The sequence below is a fragment of the Magnolia sinica genome, chromosome 1 (genome assembly GCF_029962835.1).
Source record: "Magnolia sinica isolate HGM2019 chromosome 1, MsV1, whole genome shotgun sequence".
Taxonomy (NCBI): Eukaryota; Viridiplantae; Streptophyta; class Magnoliopsida; order Magnoliales; family Magnoliaceae; genus Magnolia; species Magnolia sinica.
In genome coordinates, this window is record NC_080573.1 from 40955956 (window position 1) to 40969159 (window position 13204).

The following is a 13204-nucleotide window of genomic DNA, read 5'->3' on the forward strand; positions in this document are numbered from 1 at the left end:
ATGGCATGCTTGTAGATTATCCTTGAATTTCACATAGCATCCTTGTATGATGGATTGAACACCACAGTAACATCGTGGTTGTATTGACGAGATCACCACAGTGGCATTGTGGTAGTATTTGTGGACACTGAAAATTTGGGTTTCTTTATATAGGGTCCCAGACCCTTGGGTGAAATTTCCTAAATCTTTAGTGGTACCCTCAAGCCTTCTCGTCAAGACCAGACGGATACCATGGTGCCAAAGACCATAGTAGACCTGACTTTAACCAGTGTGGTTGGGTGAAAAGAGGTTTGGCCATGACTAGCTGAAGATGTGGAGCGAATGTGGTTGGGTTTGACCAGCCCTTGAAATGGGTCCACTACTGGCGTGCCGGGTGGGTATTGGCATGGCTATTGGTCCCCCCACCGACGAGGTGGGTATGCGAGGCCTCTATTCAATAAGTTTCAGACTTGCTCTGGATACCAAGCCCCAATGATTTTCAGTGATAATAACTATATTGTGATGTCAATTTGTAGAGGTGGACTTTTATACTTGCATACTTTTGCATTACATTGCATCCTGCTCCCTTGGCTTCTTGCGACATTATATTGTTACCATGCCTTAATTTGTGTACTATGATATTTTGATTATAACTGCATGCTTGTACACTATGCACACACGAGTGTACTCACTGGGCTTTTAGCCTAAGCATTCCTTTTTCCTAATTTTCAAGATATAAGTAGTTGGAGGACTTAACTTTTTGGATGCAATCTATTTATTCTAAGGTTTGGCGATATTTACGTTGTGTATTTTTTGGAAAATATTGTACTTGTAATTTGACTAGATTTATAGTGAAGACAGTTTGCTTGGTAATGTGATCATGTATCTATATGCTCAAGTATTATCATTCAAAATTTTTTTTACTCCAAAAATCTTCCTTATGGTGCACCAAACTTGGTACTCGGTGTATGGGAGCTGAGTGCCGAATTCGGGATGCTACGGAAAACATCGAGATCAAGTAAATAATATGAGCACTCGAGTGCCAATATACCAGTAGGTTGTATTTTCCACTATGTCGAGGTCGGTTGGAAATGGGTGTGACCTTATCTGCCTGGGTGTAGGGGGTTATAAGCTAAGTTGAGTATGATCAGCTCGTGAAATGGGTCCGCTATCGACGAGCCAGGTGGGCATTGGCATACCACTTGTGAGGCAGATAGTGAAGTCTTTTCGACTCATTTGGTCGTGTGTGCAATGGGCGACAGCTAACGTTGAAGTGTATTAGACCTTGGTGATGTTTCTAGTTACGAATTGTACTGATACATGGACTGGTTGAAGATTGACATGTTTGTGTTGCATCTCTAGCATATGATACTGACACGTAGGCCTTACATTGCATAGCCTTGGTATGGCTAACAACATTAATGGACTTGACAGCTTAGCCCATAATCATTTTCTGTGTACTTTGTTATTTGTATTCTTGTCATATGCATTGCGCACGCACACACGTACTTTATTGAGCTTCATAAGAGGATTATGCGCGTATATTTATGTGCAGGTGCTGTTAAGGTGTATCAACAACATTGAGCCTGAAGCATGAGCCTGATCTTTTGAGTTCTTGGTTATATTTTGTATGTCTAATTCTAACGCTTTACTCAAAGATTATATAGTGAATATGTGACGATGATGATGTTTTTATGACTTTGGTACACTTATGGTTATGCTCCTTTACACCACAAAACTTCACCCTGAAAATCCTACTTGTAGGATCCCAAGATCAGAACCTAGCGTATGGATGCTAGGAGCCGAAATGGGGTACTATGGAGGCTATCGGTATTGAATTCGAAGGCTAGGAATTTAGTGAACTGGTTCCCAAGTTTGGGGCACGGTAAAGACAATCCTTTAACTAATCCTCGTTCACTTAAGAGACAGAGAGTGTTGTCATAAACCCACTTGGGCATGAACCACTCAAAAACCTAATTCTAAACCTAAACCTATTTCTACTAAAATAAAAACTACATCAAAATAAGAAATTTGAAATAAACAAAAGCAATAGGGTTGGAAGGATAATACCTGATTGTTGATCCTAGGTAGATTCTACAAGATAAATGAACATTGTTAATATCTAAATTCTTAAAAAAAAAAAAAACATAATATAGAAATGCAGTGAAAATGAATCCTAATCCTACACCAATTCTAACACTAAAGTATTTCAGAAAAACACAGTCAAAGTCCCTGCAATGGCACTAAAAACTTGATAATGCAAACCCCAAGTGCAAGGTTGCGATGTAGTTTTACTTTGAGACTGAGGTCGAACTCATAGGGACTTATATTTGTACATCTTTTAAAATACTTTAGAACTAGAACTAGAATGCAAACTATTTATGAGATTGAATTTTAAGAAGAGGTAATGATTGAAATTTAAAAGAATTCAGTAAAGAAAAACACTAGAGCACCAAGGATCCACTTATAGCCATTCTTAATGTCTAATTCACTTGATTTAATTAGATAACTTAACTAGAATCGAAGTTCTATCCTATCCAGCCGAATAAATAGAGTAGTTAAATCATCATTTGTAAACCAAAATAGATTTAAACTTTAACTTTAATTGATTTAGTTTCCACATAAAGACCAAAGTATTGATCGTAGGAAATTCAAAGCATTTATCATGCCCTTAGTATATAATTGATCAATGGATTTTACAAATCAATCTCTTGCAAAATAGTTAAGCAATCATTGTCAGCTTTCCTATGCATCTAATGTGATCGCAGTCGACAATGGATCAAAGTAAACTAAAAATAAATATTCATTCAAACAAATATCAATGAATTGTTCAATAATCAAACCAAATACTTTGAATCGAAGTAAACTAAGACATTAAAAACCACTATAAGCTTCACCTCTTAGCCCTAACTAAGAGATTTAGCCAACCATTGACAACATTGAGCTAAACTCAAACAAAAACATTAAAAATTAAAGTAGAACTAAAGGATTGGAGAAGATAGTGGACTCTATAGAAGCTTGACAACTCCTTGCTCTCTCTCCTCTACCCCAATTCATACTTAGAATGACTTGACTCACTCCTTTAAATTGGAAAAACTTACACAGATTCAGAATTGAGTTTAATTTTATACACTTATGTTACCCTTCAGTCGTACCTACAATCACTTTTGGTTGCAACCGATCATACTTTCGGTCGCATCGAACTCACTTTCAGTTGCAGCTAAATTTCTGTAAAATTGGTCTTAAGTCTCTATCTTCCTTAGGTCACACTGGACCTTCCTTCGATTGGACTGAACATGGCTTCGGTTGCACATAAGTGTCGAGCCAAATTTCTTTTGAAAATCACAATTTATTGTTGGACATTCTGTGCACATTCAATTAGACCAAACCAATCTCTGGTGGGACCAAATAGTCTGTTATTTTTGTTAACGCACTTTGTGATTTTTCGGCCTTTTATATCTCTTTTGCACTTGGTTTTTTTGAATCTTTGGTACTTGAATTCTTCAATAATAACCTTTAAATCTTCAAATCTTTACTTGTCATTCTTTAAACATTAAATCTTCTCTTTAATCCTTCTTTTCTTATTAGCTCTCCAAATTACATCGCATAGAAAAATATACGTAATTAGATTAACTAAACATATTTATGCATATAAACTAATGCATAATTAGGAGAAAATATATAATATTTCACATTCAATGCCCTCATTATATATGAGGGGGATTCGTCAATGTTTTAGGATGCTCTTGATGATGTAGATGCTGAAAAGTGAAAAGTGGCAATGCATGACAAGATGGACTCCCTGTATAAGAATGAAACGTGAGAGTTGGTGGAGCTTCCCATCGGCCGTAAAGCGATCAGGCGTAACTGGATCTTCAAGAAGAAACATGATTGGTACAAGGCTGGTAGCGAAGGGATATGCTCAGAGAGAAAGTGTTGACTTTACTGAGATATTCACGCCTTTGGTGAAGCAAGTATCTATCATATTCATGTTGGCATTGGTTGCCTAATACAATCTCATCCTAAAATAGATAGATGAGAAGACTTCTTTCCTATATGGTGAATTGGAAGAGTAGATTTACATAAAGTAATCAAAAAGTTTCGAAATACAAGGTGTAGAGAACAAGGTTTGTAGGTTGAAGAGGTTATTGTATGACCTGAAACAGTCGCCTAGGTAGTAGTACAAGAAATTTGATTATTTTATGCTGAGTCAGTAGTTTACTAGGAGTGAGTATGATCATTATGTTTATTACAAGATACTAAGTGATAGGAAATTCATTATCTTGATATTATATGTAGATGAAATTCTTATCCCCAGTCATAGCATGTCTGAGATCGATTACTGAAGGCTCGTTATCAGGGATATTCAAAATGAAATATCTGGGAGCTGCAAAGAAGGTTCTCGGCATTGACATACACAAAGACAAAAAGATAAGCAGGTTTTGATTATTTTAGGTGAAAACGTGATTAATTTGGTAAAAAACTCTATTTATCACTCATGTACTAAACATATTGATATTCGTTATCATTTTATTCGATATGTGCTTGAGGAAGAAGGCATTACTCTCGAGAAGATCTACATAAGCATGAATCCAACTGACATGCTTACGAAGGTGGTTTCTGTAGAGAAGTTCAAGTTCTGTGCAACTTTTCTAAGCTTGGTGAAGGCTGATGAATGAAGAATGAAGATTGGAGACATGGTGGAGATTGTTGTTGAATGTCTTAAATCTATTTGTAATAGGGTCTGTCGATGTCATCGAGCAAATGTTGATGCCACTCACAGATATTTGATCCCATCAAGAAAATATAAAAAAATCCTAGTTAATTGCTGGGCAGTTTTGGAAGTGCTACTTGATGGCATCGAAGGATGCTTTGATGTCATCGATGAGTCTTTGATGCCTATTGATGCCATCGAAGGTCCCATCAGAGACGCACAAAAAATTGAGAAAGTGCGTGATTTATTTTCTATTTCGGTTGTGGTAGTATATATACCAAGTGTAATCAGGATTAAAGCTTTCTAAGTTGTTCTTAATGGTTCAAGGGCATAATTAGGGATTCAAAGGAGATTTGAGGGGTTGTTCAAATCGGTAAGATGATCTATCTCTTGTAATATTGCTTTCATAGTGTATTACTCGTCACTTTGTGTAGTAGTTCTTTCCTGAAAGGATTTTTTCATGTAAAATTCAGATTGTTCTTTGCTCGTGTTTGTTTGTGCGATTGCAATTACTTTGCTTGATTATACTCTGTGTACTTCCACGAGTCCCAATAAAAACTCTGTTAGTAGTAGTATGATCAGGTAAAATGGATGGATAATTTGGATCTAACAAACACATCATGGTCGGGACTAAGGAAACTTCACATGTCAAGAAATTCCATTGCTTCTTGTGTGGAGTAGAGGGAGAAATCCATAAGTGTTAACGTATGGAACTTCTTTGGGCTCACCATGATGATCTATCCAAAAGGATGATTGAAAGTACCCTGGTTTGTCAATATACGTGATGGTTGAGTCATAGAGTTAAGTGAGTCCCACATTGAAGACTATACAATTGAAATCTCAACAAGAAGAAGAAATCTAGGGTAGCCCCAAAGGTAAATTAAGCATCACACCCCATAACCAAAACACCTAGGTAAAAGAACCCCTTATAATATAAGATTGCTCAAAATCAACTAAGAAAAATCCTTAGAAAAACTTAGAATTATTAGGTTCCAATTGCAAAGTTATATAAAAAGAAACATGGATTTTCTGCAACTATTGATGACATCGAAACTTAAGTTACAATGACATCGAACTCTGTTCAATAACATCCAAAAGGTGCCCCAAATATGTCCAGCAACCAAATCACATTTCTGGAGAAATTCTCGATGACATCAAACAAGTATCGATGACATCGAACCTACAAGTTCGATGACATTGAAAAATGGGCACCCAATTATCTTGCAAGCTCAATAAGAAAATCTCTAAAAAGATCAATGAATCGAATGATGTTCGATGTCATCGAACTTTAAACTTTGATGACATCCAACAACCATTCAATGACATCGAAAAAGGGACAAATTTGTCCAGAGAGTTTTCGAAGGAAATCATGAATTACTCGATGTCATCGAACGACCTTCGATGTCATTGAAATTCAAACTTCGATGATATCGTATTGAATGACCATTCAATGACATCGAAAAAAGGACCAAAACTGTCCAGCAAGCTTCAAGAATTTTTATTAAAAATCTTGATGACATTAAGAAGTCATTAGATGACATTGAAGGTATCCATTGATGACATCGAAGACTACTCGATGATAGCGAACAGTACTATCCAAGCACTTACAAGAATATTTCTTTGCAAGGGCTCAATACAATCAAAGTTAGTTCGAGTCATCAAAGGCAACTTTGATGACATCGAATCCTGACAGATTTCTGTCCTTCAAAAAAAAATTACCATTAGGACTTCGTTGGCTATTTATTGAGGGTTGCTTCCTTGATTCCTTAGTGAGAAAAATAGTAAGATTTAAGAGAGTTATTGCTATAGGAATACTACCTACCATCTTAAATTCCTTTTCTCATAGGAGTTCATCCTTCAACCCTATCTTAAATGTAATCATTAAAAAATCAATAGATTTGATTGACGAATGAACTCTATCATTCAAGAATCTTCCAACAACTCATTTATTGGCAAACCATTGAGCTAGAATCCTGTGAATGCATAATATTTTAGAATCTCATTCACACTTAAAGACTAACATTCAATGGAGAAGATTCCTTAAAATACCTTGACCCAACATCAACGACTTGCATTGGAAACATCTACAACTATTGTAGATTAAGGGAGCTGAAGACTCTTCATTAACAAGAGAGATCATCTTCAGTATATGCTAAAAATAGGGCTCACTCACTTACAAGTAAGTTCTTAGAGTCCATAGAATCTGAAGACCTTTCCTTGTGTAGGATTGAGATTTAGAGTTTGTTTCTTTAACTCACTAAGACATTTCGTAGGCTTCCGATGGGAGAATACGTATAATATCCTTGTGTAGGATCTATTGCCCTATGTAGGCATGAGTATGTGCCTTGTGTAGGCATGATTGTTTACCTTGTCTGGGGAACTAGTACATACGTTGTGTATGTTGTGAAGGTTTATGATTAACCTGATTTAAAATCATTGATAGTGAAATTTGGCACACTCTAAGGAGGGGTGCGTCAGCCAGGAGTGGAGTAGGCACGTAGCTGAACCACTATATATTGCTCCATTTTTTTTATGATTGCTCTTGCTAATATGTATTGACTATTGGAATGTCTACTTTATGCACAGTATATGTTTGATATAATGCAGCATTTAGATTTCTCACTATCTCAAAATATGAATATGAATGACTTCTTGATAATCATACTCAACTCTTTTTCAAATTGGTAGAATTTATAATTTAGTAAGATTAAAGTTTTTAAAAGTCCTATTCACCATCCTCTAGAACACTTGGTCATATATTCGTACTTCAATAGTAGCGGTCTTACCGCAATTTTAATGATAACCCTAAGTATAGGGATACAATGTAGTTTTAACTCGGTGAGGCCGAGATCAAATCCACAAGGACTTATGTTTGTGCGTTCTCTAGAGTACTTTAGAACTAGAACTAGAACTAACTATGGAATTTGATTTTATGAAGAGGTATGATTGAAACCGAGTATTTTAAAGGAAAATCAATAAAGGGAAACACCAGGGTGCTAAGGATCCACTTATGATCATTCTTAAGGTTTATTTCACTTGATTCAATTACATAACTCAATTGGAATCAAAGTATTATCATATTCAGTTGGATAATAGAGTAGTTAAATCATCATTCATAATCTAAAATAAATATTAATTTCAATTGATTTAGTTTTAACATAAGAGACCAAAGTATTGATCGTAGGGAATTCAAATCATCTATCGTGCCCTTAATCTATGATAGATCAATGTATGTTATAGATCAATTCCTTATAAGATTGGTAAGAATCAATCTTAGCCTCCCTAAGCATCCAATGTTCCTGGAGTCTACAATAAATCAAAGTAAACTAAAAATAAAGCTTCATTCACACCAATATCAATGAATTATTCAATATTCAAATCAAATGACTTGAATCAAAGTAAATTAGAACATTAAGAACCACTATAAGCTTTACATCTTAGCCCCAGCCAAGAGATTTAGACAACCATAGATATGATAGAACTAAACTTAAATAAAAATATGAAAAGAAAACTTAGAACTGAAAGATTAGATAGGAAGAACAGCTCCGTAGACTCTCCACTACTCCTCGCTCTTTCTCTTTCAAACCCTAAATTGTACTTAGAAAAGACTAAAACATCCCTTTAAATAGGCTTGATTTGTATCGACTTTGAATTTACATACTTTTATTATTCTTCTATCGCACTGATGATCACCTTTGATCGCACCAAAGTCACACCGAGTCCAGCCGAATATTCCTTCGGGTGTAGCCAAATTTCATCAAAATTTGTCTGAAATCTTTATTTTCCTCATGTTACATCGAATCTTCCTTCGGTAGCACTGAACATAACTTTGGTCGAATTTAACTATCAAACCGAATTACATCTGAAAATCATAATTTCCAAACATAACTTTAATCGGACCTAACTGTCAAACCAAATTACATCTAAAAATCACCATTTCTTACTAGATTGTTTTGTGCACTTTCGATTAGACCGAACTAACCTTAGGTGGGATCGAACGGTCTGTTATTTTTGTTAATGAACTGTGTGATTTTTCAGCCTTTTCTCTCTCCTTTGCAGTTAGTTTTCTTAGATCTTTAGCACTTGAATTAATCAATAATGACCTCTATAGACTCAATCCTCCACTTGGTCATTCTTTGAGCATCAAGTCTTCTTTTTAATTGTCATTTTCATTTTAGCTCTCCAAATCACCTTGCATAGTAAAACATACGTAATTAGATTAATTAAGCACACTTATGCGTATAAAATCAATGCACAATAGGGGAGAAATATACAATATTTTATACTTACATACTCCAATCAACATTTTGCTAGTCCCAAGAAAAAGCGAGAACAAGTAATCTTCAAACCCAAATTTCAAACTTCTCTTAAAAAAACAACATTCTATGTAATCTAATGCATGTGTAGGTAAAATTTAGAGATACAAGGATAAAATATCATCATTCTAGAACCCAATATCACTAGCAAATTATTAATCTAAGCTCTTCTTCATCAATTAATTAATATAACTCATTCAAATATCAAGTTCCTAATGTACTCGGTGAATTTTAACTTATAATCCATGAGAATCAGCCTTCTCTCCAAGATGTTAACTATGATGATTACTTGAAAGTGGTTAGATTTACAAGTCACTGATTTTGAACACATCTCCCTTTTCACTTATTTTTTCAGCTTTTGATTTTTCATCGATGGCTTTCACACTATCATCTTTTTTTCTTTATTTCTTTCTTCTCTTCATTGTTTTCTCATTTTTTTTTCACTAAGAACATGCAATAGGTAGCCACTTTTTATTTTATTTTATTTTTATTTTTTATTTTTTTATTTTTTTATATTAAGGTAGATAAGGATCTCCAGGCTTGGTTCCTAATAATTTCGAGTAATCAAGTTAAACACTATGAATTCAAGTTAACCTTAAAGAATATGAGTCAAATGTGAATTGTGAACTAGAATCAATTGATGTTCAAATATTCCTATTAATAAATTCATTAAAATAACTTGTTCAAAAATCTAATAATTAACTAGACTTTAGAGTTTCAAAGATTACTTTATATCTCATCATCTTATAATCACACACATTCAATTACGTTGAAAATCAATCTTCAAAAGGAGTTTTGAAATCTGACAATTTTTTTTTTAAATTTTATAATTTACTCAAAAACTAAAAAAATACTGATAATTCCATCAAATCTCATCCCCAACCTAAAATCTACATTATTCTAAATGTAAAAAGATATGCAATGCATCATAACATGAGACAACGAAAATAAAAGAGGAGTGAGTAAAGAGAGTACCTTAGGAAAAGATCAAAGGAATGACATGAAGTCTCCATCATCTAAAATGTTTCCACTAAACAAAAACAAACTGACATAAAACCTAAACTACTCTAACCTAATCCTATGAAAGCAGTAAATAGATAGGACCTTCGTCAGACTAGAAGGTCAGCCTTGGTAAACAAATATGATCTTATAGAGGGATGGCCATATTCTCTAATTTAAATTTCTCAGTAAATGGCTTAAGGAAGTGACCATTTGCTTGGAAAATGTTACAATTTGTCGAATTTTCTATTTCAACAACCCCATGAAGATAAACCATTTTGACTATAAAGGGGTCAGTCTAATGAGATCTAGCTTTTTAAGAAAAAGATGTGATCGTGAATTATATGAAAGGATGTTCTTGTCATGGAACACCTTCATTATGTCCTCGTACATCCGAGAGTTCTCGTAGGCCTCATTTCGGATTTCATCAAGTTCATTTAATTGTAATTTACACAGTAAGCTAGCTTTGTCGAGATTAAAATTGAAATTCTTTATAGCTCAATACGCCTTATATTCCAACTCACAAGGCAAGTGGTAGGCCTTCCCATAGACAAGTCTATAGGGTGGTATTTCAATGGAGGTCTTATAAGACGTACGGTAAGCCCACAACACATTGGTTAGTTGAAGCAACCAATCCTCACGATCCAGGTTAACCTTTTTTTAAAAATCTATTTAATCTCCTTATTCGATATTTTAACTTGGCTGCTCGTCTGAAGCTGATAAGGGGTGCTCACTTTATGCGAGATACCATATTTCTTCAGTAAAGTTTTGAATGGTCTATTGCAAAAGTGAGATCCTCCATCACTGTTAATGACTCTAAGCATTTCGAATCTAGATAAGATGTTTTCTTTCAGAAAATCAATGACTGTGTGATGGTCATTATTCCAGCACGGAATTGCCTTAACCTATTTTGAAACATCAATGATCGTGCGATGGTCATTATTCCGGCACGGATGATGAGGAGAATATAAAGATTTTCAAAAGATGGGAGAAATGGTCCCATGAAATTAATGCCCCAGTAATCAAATGCTTTGATGGTTAAAATGTGATTCAACGACATCGTATTTTGGCAGTATATTCCACCCAATTTCTGACATCTATTGCATGCGTTGTAAAAGTCATTAATGTCTCTGAACATAGTGGGTCAATAAAAGCCCCACTATAGAATTTTCGCTGTGGTCTTCTTAGCTGAAAAGCGGCCACCACACGCATATGAATGGAAGAAGGAGATGACACTGTGTTGCTTGTGATCGAAAACACATTTCCTTATAGTCTGATCTGGGCAATCTTTGAAAAGATATGAATCATTCTAGAAAAACTTGTGTATCTCGGTAAATGATTTCTTCTCATCTTGCGCAGTCCAATGAATAAGAATTGTACCTATGGAAAGATAATTGGTAATGTCAGCGTACGAAGGTAATTGAGAGACTTTAAAAAGTTTTTCATCAGGGAACATGTCATTGATAGGTGTCGTCTCCATGGAATCGGAGAGAACAACCCTAAGAGATGGTTAACCACTACATTTTTTACTCCCTTCTTGTCTTGAATTTCTATATCGAACTCTTGGAGTAGAAGGATCCATCTTAGTAAACGACACTTAATATCCTTCTTAGAAAGAAGGTACTTCAGCGCTGCATGGTCTGTAAAGATTATTATGTTGAATCTAATAAAATAGGACCTAAACTTGTCTAAGGGGAACACTACGGTTAGGAGTTTCTTTTCTATAGTGGAGTAGTTCACCTAGGTGAGGTTTAGAGTTCTACTTGTATAGTAAATAACATAGGATTTCTTCTCTTTTTTTTTTTTTTGTCCTAGCACCACCCCAATTGTATAATCACTAGTGCCACACATGATTTCAAAAGGTACACTCCAATCGGGTAGTTGCATGATAGGGGCACTTGACAACATGCTTTTAAGTTTGGTGAAATCTTTTTGGCATTCCTCACTACACTTAAAAGGAGTTTTCTTTTGAAGAAGGTTGTATAAAGGATGATAGATGAGACTAAAGTCCTTTATAAACCTTTGGTAAAATCTGGTATATTATAAGAAGGATTGCATGTTGTGTATACTCTTGGGTGGTGGTGGGTTAGACATTAAATTGATTTAGCCTTATCCACCTCAATTCTATTGCACAATATGATGTGTCCAAAGACTATTCCCTTTTGAACCATGAAATGACATTTCTCATAATTTAGCACAATATTTTTTCCTCACATCTCTTCATCACAATTTCAAGTGCTCAAGGCACTCGCTGAAGAAATAACCAAAGATAAAGAAGTCATCCACAAATACCTCTAAAACTTGTCCCACCATGTCAGAAAAAATACTCAACATACATTGCTGGAATGTGGCGGGGGCATTACACAATCCAAATGATATCCTTCGATATGCGAAAGTGCCAAAGGGACATGTGAATGTAGTCTTTTCTCGATTTTCAAGATCTATCTCTATCTGGTTGGCTCAAATACCTATCTAAGAAGCAATAGTAGGAATTGAAATTGCACTTTTTGTGCCATAATGTTCTAGATGGGGGTGATTAGGACCTATTTAAAATTTATGCCAATTTAAAATTCTAATTGCCTAAATTAAACTAATTTCTAATTAAACCAAGGCAATATAACTCTAAGGCTTCCAAGCTAATAAAAGGTCCAATCACATAGACTACAAATGATTTGCAATTAAGGCAACAAGTCTATAATATTATAGTGAACATGTGTCTGTGAGAAGTGCTAACTATCAACTTAAGCATTCATCTAATCATGCATACATAATTAAGAATTTAAACACAATAACATAATTAAAAAAGTGCATAAATAATATTCCCAAACGAAAGCATGTATAGTGGTTCTGCTATTTGCCTACTCCACTCCCGACGGACACACATAACCCATGAGTGTACCATATTTCACTATCAGAGGTTTTAAATTAGGTTCACCTCTAACCTTTATAGCCTTATACAAGAACTCTAAAGTTTATGCCCTATACAAGAGCAAGGGTCCTACTCCCACACTTAATAATTTCGACTCTACTTTCAAGCTAAGGTCTTACACAAGAACTTAGATTAAGGCTATACGTAAGAGCCGATGTCTTACACAATAACCTGGTATGTACACTCCCATCGGAGTCCCCCGAAAGAGACTTTGGTTAGTTTTTCTTTAGGCTAACCAACAACCTTGGTCATATACAAGAACCACAG